At 33.1% G+C, this 20,683-nt stretch overlaps 2 protein-coding genes across 5 annotated transcripts in view; both read right to left on the reverse strand.

Moving 5' to 3' along the window:
* The window catches only part of LOC108971383 (myc protein), a 54,758-nt gene extending 40,294 nt beyond the window's left edge, over nucleotides 1-14,464 (reverse strand). Inside the window, exons 1-2 of one of the 3 annotated variants that reach the window (XM_018937527.1) lie at nucleotides 4,089-4,105; nucleotides 2,210-3,569 (exon numbers count right to left, since the gene is read on the reverse strand). The gene's annotated coding sequence lies outside the window, so the exon portion shown is untranslated. Of the gene's footprint in view, nucleotides 1-2,209; nucleotides 4,172-14,244 lie in introns of those variants that run through there. The other 2 variants (XM_018937612.1, XM_018937453.1) reach the window with 2 other exon arrangements.
* The window catches only part of LOC108971552 (mitochondrial cardiolipin hydrolase), a 91,121-nt gene continuing 84,879 nt past the window's right edge, over nucleotides 14,442-20,683 (reverse strand). For both annotated transcript variants that reach the window (XM_018937819.1, XM_018937739.1), the window contains one exon: nucleotides 14,442-14,492. The gene's annotated coding sequence lies outside the window, so the exon portion shown is untranslated. The remainder of the gene's footprint in view (nucleotides 14,493-20,683) is intronic.

The raw sequence follows: 20,683 nt of genomic DNA on the forward strand, positions 1-20,683 counted from the left end.
TTTAATAATAGTATTTTTTTATTTTTTATATTTAAAAGCAAACTCTAACCTACAGTTCGTACTTAATAAAAAAAAAAATATGTAGATACATAAAAAAATATAACAGAAAATGCATAACACGTTAATTGCATTCTATGCGCAAATCATAAATAACCATGAAAAATGAAAGTCTGGCACTACCCTGTAAGCTGACAACTATGCAATTAAATTGTAAATAAATGCAAAGCTGTAGTGAATGTTGCAGCGACTCATAAAAAGTGCTAAATTATTTTTACAAATACGCCATTTATGCGAAACATTCACCAAGACTGCGTTTTATATAATACATTATATTGTACAAAAGTTATTTTCGCATAAGAAATACAAATCTGCTAAAAATCACTTCGCCTAATTGATATTCAAGTGCTAATAATGAAAGTTCTAATGCAAAATAGCCACACACAGAGATATTTTAAAATTGATGACAAATTGCGAAATTCCGAGAATATGCCGCAGGAGTCTATATGTATAAATATGTATGTAAGTATGTAGAATAAGCTTGTAGGCAAACAACATTTGTGTATACGCTGCGCAAAAGAACAGCATTTAGCTCGTACATACAAAACTTGAGATATCAACAATGTCAGCAAACGCTATAAAAATTTTTTGCGCAGCGTTTTAAAATTTAATGATATTTAACGTTATGCGGAAAGAAATCCAGTTGTTAAATTACTCATTCATATCTTATTTAAGTTGTGGCGATTTCCATGAAAAAAATAAAAGTGCAACGCTGCGTCATCAAGATAAACAAATGCAAGCAAATCTATGCACCCAAATCCATTTCCCGCTCTTGGAGCAAAAAACTGATGCCACAGCTGTAACCGTAAGTTCACAGAAATTGTAATTGGAACGTAGCGGTACCCAGAGAGCAGCGTCATATTGTGCAATTACGCCTACAACACTACAGCCACCCAAAGCGAAATTGCAAATTGGCAGCCCACGTCATCGGCAATGTTTTCATTGTTATTGTTGCTTGCTGTTCATACAAATTTGCAAGTGGCTGTAAGCTGGCGGTTTAATGATAGGCTTTTATCATTATACACATTAAACGTAGTAACAACAAATGAAAGGAATGCACAAAATAACAGTAACATTCTATATGTATTTATCTATGCATGTATGTTTGTATGTATATAGGTAAATAAAAATAAAATTATTGCTGATGCCATACTAAGTATAAAAAAAATTGGTTGTGAGTTTTAGGTGACAGTTATATGACATTACTGTAAAAAAATTATAATTAATAAAAAAATATAGAATTAAGCACAAAAAAATTAATAAAATGTATAATTATAAATACATTTTCTACGCAATCAAAAACTTAATTATAAATTAATTATTTAAAAAAACTATAATTTATTACAAGAATTATAATTAATTTAAAAATTTATAATTATTAACATTTTCTAAATTAATTATAATTTTCTTAATACTGTTTATAATTTACAATAATATTTTAATTAACTACAACATTTATTTAAATCTAATTATAATTTTTTTTTTTTAATTGCATAGGAAATTATTTATGTCTTATATTCGAATAAAAATTCTATACCGAATTTACTTTTTTCTTTTAATGATATAAAATACTCCATTTTTTTTTTTTTTTTTTTTGGTAAAAATTTAACCAAATAAAATTATTTTAAAGAAAAGTTCCACTTTTTGGTAGCAATCATTCAAAGATTGCATTTACAAAAGGGACAAAGGAAAAAATAAACTTAAAATAGCACCGTTATTTATTACTAGTCATTTGACTTATTGAAGATGTCATACTCATGTGAGCAAGGACAGGTGAGGAGGAGGAGTAAAGCAAAAAATGTACCGGTAACTTTAACAGAATAATGGCCAGACAACGCATTTATTGGATCAAGCAACAGAGATGTTAAAAATTGCTTTCACAGGCAACTTGAAAATAATAAAACTGCAACAAATTAACTAATTTTATACAATTAATTTTTGATGAAGCAAAATTTCAATCAAATTTAAATCAAAAAATAATTTGCAAAAATTCATTGAAATCATAACTCAAAAAATAATTTACAAATTTTCATTGAATTTTAACTACAAAAATTATGCTTAAATTATTTATATGTACATTGTATATCTAAAGTAAAAAAAAAAATTTCTACAGATTGTTTGTCAAATAAATTTGTTTAAAAATGCACTTTACCTCTGCTCAATTGTTGTAAAAATCCTTTTTTGTTGTCAAAAAAGAGGCAATTAGTAGTGGAGGACAGGTAAGTAGTTTGCAACTTGGATCGTCCTTTCAACTGTTGTCCACCTTGTCAAGTGGTTTTTAAATTTAAATGTACACTTTTCAAATTGATCAGCCAAATAGCCGTAAGTAATTATATATTTTTTTATTTAGTCAATACACTTATTTCGAAACGAAATGTTTTTCGCGCCTTTTGCACTCGTCAGTGATAACAATTAAAAAATAGTACGCGCTGCTTAGGCGACAGGAAGCGATTAAATACTCTATTCCCGTTTACTGTCACTTTGACCTTTGCTGGCGTAGTGTTGTCTGACCGAGCGTTTGCCTACCCCGCGCAATCTTGGAAGGTAGGTTGGTTCGCGTTGTTATTTTTCCTTCTAGAATTTGGCTTTTGCTTAGCCTCTGCCTTTTGTGCTTGTGTTTTTAGCTCACCACAAATGGCTCTATTGGAATTGGCGTTGAAATGTTTTGGATGAAGAGGAGGACGACTTCGGCTTAATAGTAGCGGTTCTTCCCTCTTTTTTTTCCTCTATTCAACTATTTTTCGTAGTTTTATATTCCAAGCTATTTGCTGTTAGTTAAATGCCGTTCCAGGTCTCACTCTATGCGCAAAGCAGGTAAAACAACAATATTTAAGTCGATTTTCGTAAATAGACTTGTTGCTGTAAATATTCCTGCGAGTTGTTTTTCAGAATTAAAATTGTCATACGCGTCGTTTATTGATTTTAATATTTGTTTTTTATTCACATTTAGACTTTGCCCACAAAAACTGTTACACAAATTGTGTAATAAGAGTATATTTGCACTGAGTTTCTTCTTTTGTTTATTGTTTGCAAAGTTCCGAATTTTCGTGATTTTTAATGATTTCGTATTGTTTTCAACTCTATGCATGACCAAAATTGCTCACAGCTGTTTGTATTTTTTGCTGTGACTTCGCCGGCTAAATTAGCTGGTGTTGTCGCTCAGAAATTATTATATAGGTAAATCACGTTTCAAATATATTTAGTTGTGCACGAAATTTAATTGCTTGCGTTGTAAAAGCTATTCACTGAATTTCTGCACTTTAAATAATTTCACGATATTTTTTAGTTGTTGAGTTCTTGCAATTAGTCGAAAGTATTCTTATTTCGACTATTGCGCTCTTTCTTTGTTTGGTATTTGCACAGAAAAATAAATCTTGTACGATTTAATTAAAAGACTTCACTTCCAGTTCCAGTTGAGAAAGTATACAATATCGCTGAGGATATATTTTCATTATTTAATGATGATTGCAGGAAAAGCACGAAATTATTGACTCCGTTTAAGCTGGCTGCTGCTATTGTTTGTTTGTTGTTGAACAAAGGGTTCAAAAAAAAAAGTAAATTTCACGTTTATTTTCAAATTTCTTAACACAGGCAATTTCTTGCTATATTATTGTTCAAAAAAATTATGATTATTAACTGGCTTAGAAAAATACAAAAAAAAAGGACAAAAACTTTGTATTAATTATTTCACGATTGCCGATTTTGATTTGATTTGAGCGCAATATATTCTTTGCGTTGCAGGTTGTGTGGTGGAATGATGTTGTCTGTGTATGCCAACGTTGGTTTTAAAATATTTCAGTTGTAGTTGTTGTTATATAATGGTGGTATATTAGCATAACCACCTCAAAAAGATTCTCTTATGAATTTTTATAATTTTCACAAACACCACTGGGGTATACTATATATCTGACTATAGTTGTAGGTAGTTTGATTGACGAATGTTTCTTGGCAAATTTTGCTACAAGAATTTTTTGACCATCGTCTTTCGCTTACAAAATGAAATTGAAGTTAGAACGACGTAAAATAAATACCCACGGGTAGAGCGATGATAGCAGTGACAGCTGTTACAGCAACGGCTAAACCACACGACGCATAAACGCGGCGAACAGGCTCAAAGCGTACGAACGAATGAAGAACGTTCATAGAGTGTTTTGTGTCTTTATTACACCGCCTGAACACAGAAAATCGGCAAATGAGTAGATGAGAGAGTAGTGATACTTTTTTGGAGAGCGCTTTTTGGCCCGAGTATGATATCTTGAACGAGCACTGTAATGTACTTAAGTACATATATGTATGTGTAAGTATCCCATACTTTTAGTGATTTTCGGTATGATACTCTCGTTTAAAAATCACTCTTTAAACAAAAATTGAAAAACTTAAAAAATTAGCTTTGTTCAATATAAAATATTTTTTGTTTTATACTCAATGGCAGGGTGGCAATGCCATTAAATTGCTGCTTTTAAAGAAATCGAAATATGTTTGTGTAAGGGAAACTAGTATGTGCTGCTAAACAAATTCTAAAAAAAAAATAATTACGGGCTGAATGATTAAAAAATAAATTTTATATAATTAATTTAAAAAATATATTTTATATATCATTTTTTTAGTAGCATGAAATTTTAAATCCCTATTATTTGGATGCAAAAACACTCAAAAATATCAGCATAAATGAAACATATGTACATATTTTTTAGATTTATACATATTTACATAATAATATTATTATTTTTTGGTACTTATTAGTGTTGTTGCAGTATACAATGGGATTGATGGAAAGAGCTTGCTATTATCTTTGATTTCTTCGGTATTGGTACTTTAGCATGGCGAATATTTTTTTATATAATAAATTTATATTGAGCGAATAAGCCATAGTCAAAGAAAAGAAAAACAGGTAATTGAGCAAAATTTAGACAAAAAAATAAATATTATATATTATCAGAAATAATACTTTTTCTCCTGCCAGACACAGCAATACTACTCTCATTGAAGTAAATCAAGTTTAAAAATTTGAGTACGAGTACAAAGAAAAAAACTAACAAAGAGAGCATTTTCAGTATGCTCAACTAATTTCCACTCAAATTGCGCGCTCAAAAACTCTTCTACGCGCGGCCGTTTCAACTCATATCGCACTCTTGCGTAAATCGCTCAGCAAATACCGTTTTTATCAGGGTCTCGAAGCGCTTGCTCTCGCTGCAGCTTTGCCGGCAAACACCAACAAGTTTGGCTTATTACCGTTTTGTTTTGATTTGCATTTTCCTCGACACGAAGAAACAAAACAAATTTAATTGTTTATCTGCAAATGCGCTTTTGAAGTCTGTAGTATTTTTTTTTTTGTAATTTGTGTTTCGACTTGCACTATTACGAGTTTTATTTGTAAACAAACCTATTTCTCACGCTGCTTCGGCCGTAGTGAATGTGCATAGCGAACTGCATAACAGTCAGAGACAGAGCACTTGTGCACAATTTACACAGCCCAGCAGGAAAATCCGACAATTGTGGGACGGACATTATTTCAATGCCTAACTTTGTCGGTTTGCGATACACATACTACATAAATTGAAGTTAAATTTTTATATCTGAGGCAGGTTGAAAATGCTGGAAATTTTTCGAAATTTCAGCAGTGATAACTCCAAGACAAACGATCCGGTCATCATGAAATTTTTGTCTACCTGTTCTGTATACATATACACAATTCTACCTACAAAGACCACGCGGGTTTTTGACCTGATCAAAAATTGAATTTGGCTGTCCAAAAGCAACAAAAATTTTGGGTAAAATTCAATTATTTAAAATGCCACCATTTTGTCCATTTTTTGATTTTTTATTGTAGGTCATTGTTTGGAGAATATTTTGGGATGGCTTTCAGCTCTTTCAGGGAATTTTGTTTTATCTTTTCGATCGACTGAAAACGGTTTCCACGGAGCAGCAATTTCAGTTTGAGGAACAAGAAAAAATCACATGGAGCCAAATCTGATGAATAGAGTGGTTTCTCGATGGTATTCTTTGCGCTTTTGGCTTTAAATTAGGTCACAATCGTGCATCGATGCAATGGCGCATTATCATCATGTAAAATCCATGAATTGTTTTTCCACAATTCCGATCGCTTTTTGACGTACATATGTTCTCATACAAATGCCTCAATACGGCCAAATAGAACTCCTTATTGACGGTCTGTCCCTCCGGAACAAATTCATGATACATCAAACCAAGAATAGCGAAAAAACATGAGGATCACCTTGATTTTTGGTCCTCGGCTTTGGTGTGTTTGGGGTTTTGGTTTCATCTCCTTCTTTTCCCTTCATGAATCTTTGATCGGAATTTACACGATCAAGTATGCCTAGATATACAATGAGTACCAGTACAAGAGAGTATGTGGATACCTCATTAAAGTGGTATAACCATTATCTTCGAAGCTACCAAGTTTTGTGATGCAAATTTGAGATCAGTTTTGCTATTGTGAATGGCTCAATTGATAAAAGAAAAGAAAATTTCTTTACCGAATACAACTCTTAAAGAGTAAGTACTTTCAAATCTGTAGGTGATTTAATGATAACACCAATGTGCTTACCCTACACCAGGAGAAACGCTCACCGACTTTATTTGGAGAGAGCGTTATATTATTGTAATAATAAAAAAAAATTATTATCAATTTTTATGATTATTATACCAAAAATAGCTTTAACTCAGCGAGTATGGAATATTGATAAATTCACTTTACTACTCACTCTATTAACGTTAAAGGTACAATTACATACATATGTACTATATATGATTGTAATGATTGTTGACATGCTATATTAGTTTATCAGTTAACGTTAAACGTAGTATATTTATTTCGATGCCACTTTACAGTCTAATACTCGCACGCTTGACAGAGAAAGTAAACAAAAACAGTTACTCATATTCATCTGCTGTCATGATTGTCTTTGGCTTTGTGCGTGTATGCGTGCAATCGAAATAATTGTTGTGCACTTTGTGGCGAAATACTCAAAGTTATACACGGCAAAGTGCATTTTATTCATTCATATTTATAATTCCAGAATACAAGTCCATATGTATGTACATATACATATGTATGTACATATGTAGATGTTCTCAGTGAGAATTTCACTTATTTGCAAAGCTCTGCTATTGTGAAATCGCCACTTGCAACTCATCATGCAATTGCAATGCCATTTTGTGAGGAAATTGATGATTGTTTGGTGAATATGCAAACTTATATTTAAAGCTTAAAGAAAGCTGCATTCAATTTGACAAACTTTGAGGAGTAGCGAATCGAAAAAACAACTGGTGTAAAAAATTTATAGAAAAATGAAGATAAAATAGGAAATAAAGAAAGCTCCATTCTACAAACTTTGAGAAATATGGAATCGAACAAACAGCTGGTACAATTAAAAATGTATAGAAAACTAAAGATAAAATAGGAGTAGTGAGTCTAATATAGAACTGGTATAAAAATTGTGCAGCCACGTGGATAGAACAAAGAACTGGAAAAAATTACTGCGCAATTGCTGTAAAATTTTTATACTAGTTCGATGTGAAATTGTGTATACTAGTTCCATGTTCGATACACTGCTCCTATTTAAGCTTAATTTTTCCATACAGTTGTTAATTATACCAGTTTTAAAAGAGATTACAACTGGTATAAATCTAAAAAAAACCACGAATCGAAATAACGAATGGTATAAATGAAAAAAATAATAGAAAAACAAAGACAAATAAGAAGCAGTGAATCGAAATATAACTGGTATAAAAAGTATATAATTTTTATGATATTCTTATGATTGATTCATTACTCCGATTTTATCTTTATTTTCTATGTCTTTTTATTTATACCAGTTTCAGTAAACAAAAATATAACTGGTATAAATCTAATAAAATAATATATGAAGATATAAATAAAACAAGAGGTTTAGCGAATCGAATAAAGAACCGAAATAGATAAAAAAATTAATTTCGTGGAAAATGGAGATAAAATAGGAGTAGAGAATTTAACAATTAACTGGTATAAAAAAATTTAGGAAAGTAGATATAAATTTAGCGTATCAAACTGGCATAAATCACAACAAATTGCTTAATCAAATAGAGAAAGAATAGCAAGGTTATACCTAATATGCGAGCATATACCGAACAGAGAAGTTCCGAATGGATGATGAAGAAGCTTTTAATAATCAGCCTTTTCTAGATTGAATATAGTACGAGTCAAAATGGGAAAAAAGGTATGAGTAGAACAGGTGATGTGAAGGGTTATTCTATAGTGGTCCGATGTGAACTTGGGAATTGTCTTAGACAATATTCTACATACAATTTCGGGAAGATAGCTGGTCAAATAGTCAAATTTTCTATAGAAAGCCTTCATTTTGATCGTTTATGACCAGTTACTTGGGAAAAGAACGTGTGCCAAATTTTAGATCGTTATCTGAGTGTCTAGTTCGGGTAYATACATACAAACGAACCGACAGACCAACATTGCTAAATGGACTCAGCTAGGCGGCTAAACTAGGGTTTTCCAGGTGTTTCAAACTCCGTTTTTGGATTCAACCAGTACTTTTAAAATGGACAAGGCCAAAATATGTACGCCTGTCCTTACCTGCTGGTAATGGAAATTATACCACTTTCATGAAAATTAACAACATTTGCGTGAAGTTCTTGTCTTGAACAGCTTTAGGTAGCATTTGATCGAAGTGAAAGTCCCCCAAGTCGTTTGCGTCATAAAATACGAACGAATGTGTAAAATTTCATGAAACTATTTCATAATAATTGCGTATTCGTATATGATATATGAAAATTACAAGCGAATCGGCACATTAACACTTCGCACTCTAAAATACATTGTAATTTTTTTAAAAGCAAAGTGGAACATAAATCGGTCACAAGGCGCGAATGGTTTTCAAATCCATAAGTATATGTGCCATAAGTATTTTGAACTTTGGAAAAGCGTGTGTATTGAAAAAAGGTGCTATTTTTGTTGTTTATGGTTTTCAATTCCATTACTAATCAGAAAACGCGCTCAAAGTGCTGACAGCCTTACAAAATTATCAACGGCAACTTTGTAGACAGAATATCTGTGAATGGACGTCAGCCGATAGTCGTTGCAATTTGCAAATTTTGTTCACTAACTCAAAATATATTAACTGATAATCATTTACATAATACTTAAAGCGGCGGAACTCATTTATAAATACGCAACAATGGAAAACAACGGCATTATTGAAGTTAAGACACCCTACTTTTGGTTTGAGCAAGCGTGTATGGCAATTAATAGAACTCACCGTTAGTCAATATTATTACTAAAATCAAATATTGGTCAAATAAGAATGGTGGATGGTGAGAAATTTATTGGAATATTTGTATGTTACACAGAAGAATCGGTAGAGAGTACGGAATCGAACATATTAAATCAACTGTTAAAAGCAACTGGCGGCACTGTAAAAGAACTGTCAACATTTGGTCGAATACGTTGTTTGGAAGCACTGAACATTTCGACAGTTTAAAGAATAAAGTAACCAAGCTTGACGAATACGAATATTACAACCGGAAAAGAAAATTTTTATGGTAAATATTTTAAGATTTTTATTACAGTGCAATAAATAAATTTTCTGAAAACTGGTCTAAACATGCATACTAAAGTGGTATAAATATTCTGTAGTGATGACTTGATGATCTCAAAGCAGTTATTTTAATAAAATGAAATTTCCAAAAAGCTGGTCTAAATGTGTGTAGTAAAACTGGTATAAATACGTGCACATGTATGTATATGTTTAGAAAAATTGTATGTATGTCAAGAGACGGCAATAGTCCAGAAAACTGGTCTAAATAATTATAGTAAAACTATTCTAAATGTATGTATGTATATACATGCGTGAGTATGCGTAGTAAAATTTTATAGTGATGATTTGATGATCTCAAAGAACTTCTTTCAGAAACTGCAATAGCAAACAACTGGTCTAAACGTGTACATATGTATATGCAAAGTGCATACAGGAAACCCAAAAAATTTTTCAAGAGACTGCAATAGCAAAAAAACTGGTTTAAATACGCTTAGTAAAACTGGTCTAAATATGTATGTACATATATGTTTATCTTATAGTGATGACTAGATGATTCTTAGGCATTTCTGTAAATAGACTCCGCAAGAAAACTGATCTGTATACATGTAAATACGTGCAACTGGTATAAACTAAATATGCTGGCATAAATGTAATTCTATGAATTGTAGGAGATTACTTCACTTGAAGAGTTATCGACATATTTTCTTTAATTAAACTCAATGAGATAATTTTGGCGTTGCTTTAATATGTAATTTTAACGACAAGGGAGCAGAGCTCAACCGCACCGAGCAGACAGGTGGTGAATCGAAGACGGCTCAAAAATAATTTTAGGAGTATAAAATTCCAAGATAATTTCTAATATTTTTCAATGACAAAATAACGATTATTTAAACCAATTGCATTTATTTCAAATATAAATAGCAAACGTCCGACTTTTCTATAAACACACATAGAAATGCAACGCTCAACCCAATCAAACCACATGCCGTCTTGAAAGCTTTTCTTTTAGCGCTTCCATCACAATTTGTATATCAACAAATGGTGAATTGTAAACAAAACTAAAGTTTAGCATGTTTACACAAAAGACTGAAGAAATGGAATAAGTAATATGTAAGCTAAAAACAAAATATTGCAATGCCCACTGCAAAAATAGTATAAATTCACGTGGCAAATGTACAACAACGAAAGCTTTCAATGCAACAACTGAAAAGTTTTAATTTGTGTTGGCACGTTGCGAATATAAAGTTATGAATAATAAATAAATTGCATTGCACAATAACAAAAACAATATGGTAGGTATGTGCTCTATTGATAATTAAACAAGAATAGCAAAATGTAAACAAACCGAGTATCAACGAGTGCATGGACAAGGATACATACTATACATTCATACATAAACAATATAAGTCATTTTGAAAAACGCAATGCCATTTGTGTGTACTTTCAATGTACATACTTATAAACATGCACATGTATGTATGTATGTATATTACTAATATGTAGAGTGGTGCTGATAATAGCGCCATTACTTAGTAGTGCATAAATACGACAGAGAAGTGGGAGTAGCAAATAGAGCTAAATAATGCTTGTCAAATGTCTTCAAATTACAAAAATAAAGTCATATGGGCTTGGCCTATATTTTTATACTCTCGCAACAAAGTTGCTAAGGAGAGTATTATAGTTTTGTTCACATAACGGTTATTTGTAAGTCCTAAAACTAAAAGAGTCAGATATAGGGTTATATACACCAAAATGATCAGGGTGACGAGTAGAGTTGAAATTCGGATGTCTGTCTGTCCGTCCGTCCGTGCAAGCTGTAACTTGAGTAAAAATTGAGATATCATGATGAAACTTGTCATGCGAGAGTATAAAGTGTTCGGTGACACCCGAACTTAGCATTTCCTTACTTGTTTTACTCTGGCAACGTATTGCTACAGAGTATAAGGGTTTTGTTCATTTGAATGATTGAACTAATCAAGATGGCTAACTGTTACTAGAGTGAAAGTAAGGTATGTATCTTGCTGTAATTCGGTACACGTGTTTTATAGAATAAAATAATGAAAAAACCTTAAGCAACTAGTCTCGCTAAAGTATGCAATCAAGTCCAAAAATGGTCGAAATCGGACTATAATTTTTCAAGCCCCAGATATCAGTCAACCTCAATCTGAGAGACATTCGGACATCTCTTGTTAATGCAATATGTCCGTGCGTCAAATATGGGTGAATCGGGGGTACTTCTTCTACCTCCATATTACCTGATATAAGGATTTGAAACATTTTCGGATGACTTCATATCATATATCGTTCAACCTTTGACGTTTCTTTTTCTACTAATATGTCATGATAACAAAACTGGATAAAATCTGTTCAATATTAGTCCTAGTTGCTTGATACCGTGTAGATCGGTTACTATGTAAGACATCTTAGCAAAGTTAAGTGAAGGTAAATATTTAGGGCTTATCGTGGTTAGGAAGCTTTCGTGGAAGCCATATATCGAAGAGAGAGCAAAAAGGGCATCAATTGCCCCAAACTGCTGAAGAAGAGGTATTGGCAAAAGGTGGGATCTCTCACCGAAAGTGGTGCTCTGGCTCTACGATACCAGAGTCAATCCTATTATGTTTAATGGAGTATTTTTGTGATGGGTGGCCCTAGAGAAGACCATACTTGCAAAGAAACTCGACAGCGTCCAACGGGCGGCATCCATCAGCAAGTGTGGTGCATATATACTTTAATAATAAATTTCGATAATCTAGTACACTTAATTCCGAATATGTGCGTCAGTGTGTCAGTTTCCTTCATAATGGAATATACAGCCTGTCCAAACCTTTCCTTACGCCAGAATAAAGCTGACGTACTGACTTCCGACTTTCTACCTTACTTTAAACCATTGTGCTGGTCAAAATTTGTGATATTTTACTGAAAAAAGTGGATATTTTTTTAAAATATTTTGAGTTTAGGCCAATAACTCATAACTTTAATATAATGACTGGAGGGAAATTAATCATCGGAAAATTTTAATCTAAAGAATCCTTGGAAGGTTTTATTTATTATATTATGTATTTTAATTTATCATGAAGCTTCGGCCCACTATATTCAGAATTATTTTGGAGTTTAGCATAACAAAGAAGGAGATACTTTTAGCTGTGAATGCCATATCCCATAATTGTTTGATATTATATTTTGTAGACTTCTTGAAAGCACGTTCAAACTTTGTATGTGATTTTTCATAAAATAAAATTTTTTTTTAACAAAGAACCTGAATCACTGTCAAAAATACAGAATTACTTCGAGAGTTTTTAAAACAGAGGAAATATGCCTTATATAGTTTGGATTTACTTGAATATGGCGTATTCTAAGACCTTTAAAAAATTTGGGTTTGGAAAGTGTTATTTCGACTCAAGGCCATGGTTCCCAAATTTCGTGCGTGCTGGAAACGTTCTATATTAAGCCTTACATCTCTGAGATGTTTTCCTGCACAGTACCACTAAAAATAAGGAGTCAGATCATTATATAGCGACTTTGCTGAAATATTTTTAAAAGACCCAGTTTAGAGAACAATAGTTTTCGGTTGAATATTGAAATCAATTATCACTTGTTTATAAGTGATACTTATCTGGAGTACCACACATATTATCCACAGCTACATAGTCAAGGCATTGATCAATGAGGTCAGAACCAAGGTTCACATTACCACCCTTGCTTATTTTAAGGTAATGTCGAAGAGATCAACTAAATTTCTTTTTAAGTTAAAAAAGTATTTCCTCAGGTAATAATTTCATAACTTAAGGAAGATAGTGTCTCTGATTGATTAAGATCCTGGTTTGACTTATGTTAGACCATAAAGACGAACCATGTGTTCCCAGAGCCAACAATGTAGAAATCAGTTACAGTGAGTACATATAGTTTTGATTATAATAATTTTGAAAATACTTGAGTGATATGTGGAACCGGAATTCATAAAGTGCCCAAGGATCCTGCTCGAGGACAACAGTGATTAATTATTATCATAATGACAAACGCCTTTAAAGCTTTCTTCAACGTTATCTTATGGGGAAACGAAAAAATGGCAAATGCAGTTAGCTCAAGTAAAGCATATTTAAGCCGCATACTTACATACAATTCTGTATACATACATACATATATATGTACAATGTAGAAAGGTGATAAAAATGTAAACAAACATTGACTGCGACACTTCAAGTGTGAATGCACACAAACTTAAGTGCTCATATACACAAATACTTATATACGAGTATGTAGTACTCGCACACACTCGAACAACAAAATTGAGTATAATAAAAAATGCATTCTTACGGGCATGACAATTAAAATTTGCAATGGTTTCACTGTAGGTTAGGTTTGTTGTCATTAGCGTATGCGTAAGGCGCTGCCTGGGAGGGAGTGGCGTGCATAAATATATCTATATAGTAGATATGTACATATGTAACGTAGGTGGTCGCTAATTGCGGAAGCACACCGTCAATGGCGCACTGAAATTCCGGAAGACCTTTGCCGAAGCATGATTAAGCGTAAGTAAGTTGGAGTCATAAATAATAATTTCAGTAAACAAGGAGTTTGTATTTCAATTATCGATTTGTGCAAAGTAAATATATTTAATTTTTTAACGACCACTTACCTCTGGCTTTGATGGACATAACCATGTATAGCTGGAGTTGGTGCCGATGATTCGAGAATGATGGAATACTGACTTTAACACTTATGGAATATGATTGCTTTGTACTATAGATTTGAACACACATTTCGTTGGACCTGAGATTCTTAGCCGAAATTAAGTTTAACTTAAAAATGGATTCATTTGGAACTTTTTAAATATTTAACAACTTCAACACACTAAAGACATGACTGGCATGTATGACATGAGATCTGAAATGAAAGAAAATAAATAAAAATAATTAAGTTAATAAAAAATTATAATTAATAAAAGAAAAAAATATAATGAAAAAATGTGTTAATAGTGGTTGCGCTGCTATAATACACTTCACAGTTGCAATCGTAGTACATAGCATAAGAAGGCATAAAAAGCTCTTAATCTTGATTTAAATGGGCCAATTTGTATGGCAGCTATTTGATATAGTAATCTCAACAATTTGTTTTGAGATCTCAGTCCTGCCTTGCATATTAATATACATATATCAAATTTCATGAAGATATCTTATTAAATGTTTTCCATACAAGGACTTCACTTTGATCGGTCATTTTGTATGACAGACATACGCTATAATGATCAGATCGGAACAATATGTTCGGAGCTTGTAGCATTGCCTTGATTAATAATCCATACCAAATTTCATGCAAATCTCTTGCAAATAAAAAAAAATGCACACAAAGTCTTGATCGAGAGAAATTGACGTACGCAATAGGTCAATATCATTAAAACTGGTAGACTTCTTCTTTATTGGAGTAGACACCGCTTACGTGGTTATAGCCGAGTTTAGAACAGCGTTCCCGTCGTTTTTCCCTTTCACTATTTGGCGCCAATTGGATTTTTCAAGTGTAGCCAGGCCCTTCTCCACCTGCGTCTTCCTCTATATCTGCTTTCCACCGCGGGTACCGCGTCCAAAACTCTCAGACCTGCAGTGTTTTCATACATTCGGTCGACAGGACTTAACCAGCGTAGCCGCTGTTCATTTGCTGATCTATGCCAATGTCGTCGTATATCTTGTACAGCTTATCACTCCATCGACTGCGGCATTCGACTGCGACGTTGCCCAATACACAAAGTACCATAAATCTTCCCCAGAACCTTTCTCGCGAAAACTCATAGCGTCGACTCATCAGAGGTTGTTGTTATCGTCTATGCGTCTGCATGGACGTGGCTGAAGAGTGACTTATAGAATTTGGCCTTGGTTCGTCGAGAGAGGGCCTTTACGTCACAATTGCTTACTCAGTCCGAAGTAGCACCTGTTGGCATGAGTTATTCTGCGTAGGATTTCGAGGCTGACGTTGTTGTGGTGGTTACTTCTGCACGGTTGAGCAATGGAACGTCTGTTTCATCATCATCGATTGGGGAATCGGGTTCACCATTTTCAAGTGTTATGTTTGCACTGCCATTAAGCAGACTGGCTAAGGGTTCCAACCTCTCGGGGTTCTACAAGAGTTTTGGTTACATAGACCCGACTAATTCGGGATGAAAAAAGTCTCAGTCTTTGCTAGTTTATTCAGTTCAATTATAGCATCACTATAGCGGTATATCTGAAAATGCCGAAAATACCACTCCCTTGCTTCTCAGAGTCGATAATGGCGCATTCCTTTGATTTACATATGTATGCATAGAGGGAGCATGAAAAGGACTAATGCTCGTAAGCTTGTTTCAGACCGAGTTTTTTTTCGTAATGTGACTTTTTGATAGGACGATGGCGAAAACGGTGTGACAGAACACTTCAAAGTCTAAATGATTACTATATGAGGCATTATTCCTCTTGATTTGTTTAAATGTAGGGAATGCTACTACTGGGTAGGAAACTCAGATACATATAAGGGGTCCTTTGATAAACAAAAAGAACATACTGTAAGTTTTGAAAATTGGAAAGAAATGATACGGGTTGCGCGATAAAAAGGTGATTAGGGAAGCTTATAGACGGCTAAGTTTTGACAATGGCAAATAACGAAGAATTTTTTGGTGCGTTCTAACCTCAAGAAGATAAATACAAAGTTGTGGACGTTTGGACGTGTTGATATAATTGATGTAGGAAATGTATACTGAGTTTATATAGTTTTTCCCTACAGTTCTCTTAGGGTACTAAAGTGACACCGAGGGAAATTGATCATGGAACAAAATTGGTATATCTTTCACCAAGCTTGCAGATATACATATGCATGTACACACATATAACGCGTTGTCCAAACCGACGGAGTCTCCGTATTTTGTAGTAAAGCGTAAAAAAGTAGTGACAAGTGAGCGAAAGAGAATTTCGGATCTCAACAGAACGAAATAAACTCGTTTTATAATCAAAATTTATATGTTTCAAAGTCTGCTTGCTCACCAAGTACAGTCGCTGGCGCAAAACAACAAAGGTTTTGTAAAAATGAAAACGTATGTCAAAAAGCGAACGCAACAACAAAAACAATAGCAGCGTAAAAAGCTCTCGTTTCGCTCACTTTTGCGAAAGAGACACAAAAGCATGTTCAAAAGCGAGCAATGCAAAGTGAATAGAGAAACAAGAAGCAAAAAAAAAAAACTTGAAACATGCCGGCCGGTTTTCATTGACGTGTCGTACTACCAAATGAGTTACTATTTCTATAGTAATTGTGGTAGTCGTGTTAGTAGCCGTAGCAGCAGCAGCAATAGCAGCAGTTTGTATGTATGTGGCAGAATCAAGTGCACTGCGTACAGAACCGATTGTATATGGGCAAGGATACGGGGGGTAGTCGCATGATTCAAATATTTCACAATTTTGCAGAAATTACGAGAGTATCTGCTGAGCGACCGAACAAGAATTTCACAACAGAATGAAAGTACCTAGTATATAAGTATATATATAAATTTTTATTATATAAATATAAACATATTTACATATGTATTGATATACAAATATAAAACCGATAGAGGTAATGTGTTTGTACATACATATATGTATCACTTTCGCTAGACCCCCCCGCCAATATCACTGCCTATCCAGGTGATTAAAACAACGTAAAGATGACTACTCTAGTGGAATTGTCGTGTGTAGACGACCACAACTGTACGAGTATACTATGTATGAATCGTTCTAAGCACTTTTAAAATTAAATTTATGCGCCTTTCAAGCATTTGGTAGAAATTCCTATAGAAGATATAAGAGCACAAAGTACATAGGTAGCATAGGAGTACAAATATCAGGAACCTGTGAAACAAAATGTCACTCACTGAGCGCCTAGTTGCTGGTGCCTCTCAAAATAAAGGGAACAGAGATTCCGCTTAATATTAGAAAGAGAGACGAAGCCACTGATAGCTCAAAACAGGCAAGAGAAACTAAAGCAGTAATGAGCAACATGCGCAGTGTTGATATTTTACTACTACTATACTACATCTGCTACACTTTTAAGTACGGAGAAATTTAGTACTATTTTATAAGGCATTCACTACAATTTGCTATTTTCGAGCTTTTCAAAAATGAAAGAAGGAAATATAACGAGACAACGACAGTTTGATGTCGACAGCTTTTTTTTGGAGTGCGCTTGACAGCAAAATACATTATGTACTGAGGTCATGAGTGAAATTTTGTTAACAATTACTATGTAAGTTTAATCTGGGTCGGTTCATATATTGTTTTAAAGGGTGATCCATTTCGAGACTCTCAACTTTTGCAAAGAAATATCCCAAAAGCTTCAAATTTAATGGAGAATCATTATTATCATCCTCAAGAACATTCTTTGGAATTTATTTTTTGAAGATTATCTCTTTCAAACGTTGTCCAGGGCTATGTCTCAGATAGTCTATCCGTTGAGTTCAATATTCGATTACTCGTTCGAGCATTTCGACTGGTAACTGGTGAATGACAAGCGTGATGTTTTGCGTCAAGTCCTGAATCGAAGCGGGATTGTCCGCATAAAATTTAGAATTTACATATCCCCACAGGAAAAAGACAATACCGCTTCGATTCAGGTCTTGGCGCAAAACATCACGCTTGTCATTCACCAGTTACCAGTCGAAATGCTCGAACGACTTATCGAAAATTGATAACGGATAGACCATCTGAGACGTAGTCGTGGCCAACATTTGAAAGAGAATTTTCAAAAAATTAATGCCAAATAAGGTGCTTTCAAATGATAATAAATATTTCTAATCAAATTCGAAGTTTCTGTGTTTTTCCCATTAAAGGGGTATTCTGGTTTAGAAATTCGAAAAAATCTATCGAAAATAACTCCGTTATCAAACTGTATGACTATTCTTAGAATATGCATATAATATTATCTTCCTATTTTAGTTTTAGTTATTTGCTTTATTTTCCAAGAAAAATTTGTCTACCTACCCCCCCTCCTACCACGGCCGTTCAATATGACCAGTGGGCAAAAAAATTATACCGTTACCTCAGAGTAAAGTCTTTTATAATTACTCAGTGTGGGTTTTAATGGCAAGGACTTGACAATAAGTTGTATTGATTACTGCGTCAAGTAGAGCACTTCTAAAGAGTTTATTTTGCATTTTTTTACAACTGACGGAGATAAGGTAAATAAGGTATATCAATGTTGATGAACAGTTGTTTCCGTCGAAGACTAGGTGCATATTTACCCAATATATGCCAAACAAACCAGACAAATTTGGAATAAAGTTCTGGTTAGCGTGTGACGTCAATAGTAAGTACATAATAAATGGGTTTCCCTATTTGGGAAAGGATAAAAGGAGAGACCGTTCAATGCCCCTTAGAGAGTTCGTTGTCCTAAAGCTAATGGATTCATTTACAGGATTACGCGGAAGAAACGTAACAACGGATAATTTTTTCACGAGTATTTCATTAGCCAAGAAATTACTTAAAAAAAATTACAATTCGTGGGAACAAGGGAGAGTTCCCGAAGTTAGTCAAAGTAAGAAAAGATAAAATGGCTAGATTTTCAAGCAAATTATATAAATCAAATTACATTACTTTAACAGTGTATAAAAGTAAGCCCAAAAAAAAACAAAGTTATTATTAGACTATTAGATTTTAGAATCGTACAAAATTTAGTGTAGATGTGGCGGACCAGATGGGAAAAAAATACGGCGTGAAGTTGAAAAGTCGTAGGTGGCCACCTGGAATAAATGCTTGGATTTTGTACAGAGAAACAACGGGTGAAAATATTTCGAGGCAAGAATTTTTGTTCCAGTTAGCTTCAGAACTCGGAGATGCATATATAGCTTGTCAAATCAAATTTTGTAAAGGTTATAAAACAACATGCAACAAATACATGCATAATATTCTATATAAAAATTTAGTCTAATGTTTTATTCGGAAAAAAGTATTTCCGACATTTAGCTGGCTTCTAAAAGATTTATTGTAAATTTTAAAAATTATATAAATTTATTTAACGAATTTCAATGAAAACTTTTTATTTTATATACATTCAGCAATAAATCAAGTTATCTGCATTTTATACAGAGCTTTCTTATACATTATAGTACTCGTATCGCACTACGAAGAGCTTTGAAAAGATTTATTTTTATTTTTTATTTTTAAAATATTTCGAACCACAAAATGACAGGGAAAATACGAAACTTTTTTTTCAAACCTCCACCATTTTGTAATTTTTTTTTTCAAAAACATTTGGTAGTGCGGTGGCTACACTTTTACTCATCACGGATTTCGCATAAATTTTCATTTTTATTTTTATCCTGCACACCAGGACAAGCCATTGTTTCATCAGTCTCTACTTCGCCGACATGTAGTTTCTTTGTACTTAATTTTTTTCCCTTATATTATTTATGTTTTGTACTCTTAGAACATCAATAAAAAGCATGTAAAAAATGGATAGTCAAAATAATTTTTAATTTTTTTTATCGCCTCAAAAAAAAAAGAAACCTAAAATTCGGGCTTCTAAACCACAATACCCCCTTAAACAAGTAGGGAACTTCGGAATGGATCACCCTTTAAAAATTAGTTCATAGGCATATACATACGTATAAATTTATAAAGCTACTATGCAAATAAATGTATACAGTTGTGCGAAACTGAAGTAGAAATTAAGACAATTGAACAACTGCAGAAAAATATTCAAATATTAAATATATACATAGTACATATGTATGTATGAACGGATACTTGTATACAAAAGATAAGTAGATGTATATCTACAACAAATAGGCTTATGCATATTTAATTTATATTTATAATTAGATATTTTCGGCAAATGCCAATAAGTACTTTGAGCTGTTCAATCTCTTCAATACACACCCTTATACAAGGTTATTATTTCAACATATTAGCATAAAGTTGTTGATTACGAAAAACTGATTGTGCAATGTCTGTCCAGACAAGATAATTCCGTCTTAATCAGACTTGTCGTGGGTTGATTTTCATTTCCGAATTCATATATTTTTCTGGACCAAAAACTATGTGTCAAAATATCTATAAACTCGAATAGTATGCATATATTTGATA

This window comes from Bactrocera latifrons, unplaced genomic scaffold (genome assembly GCF_001853355.1).
Source record: "Bactrocera latifrons isolate USDA-ARS-PBARC rearing strain unplaced genomic scaffold, ASM185335v1 scaffold_0, whole genome shotgun sequence".
Taxonomy (NCBI): domain Eukaryota; kingdom Metazoa; phylum Arthropoda; class Insecta; order Diptera; family Tephritidae; genus Bactrocera; species Bactrocera latifrons.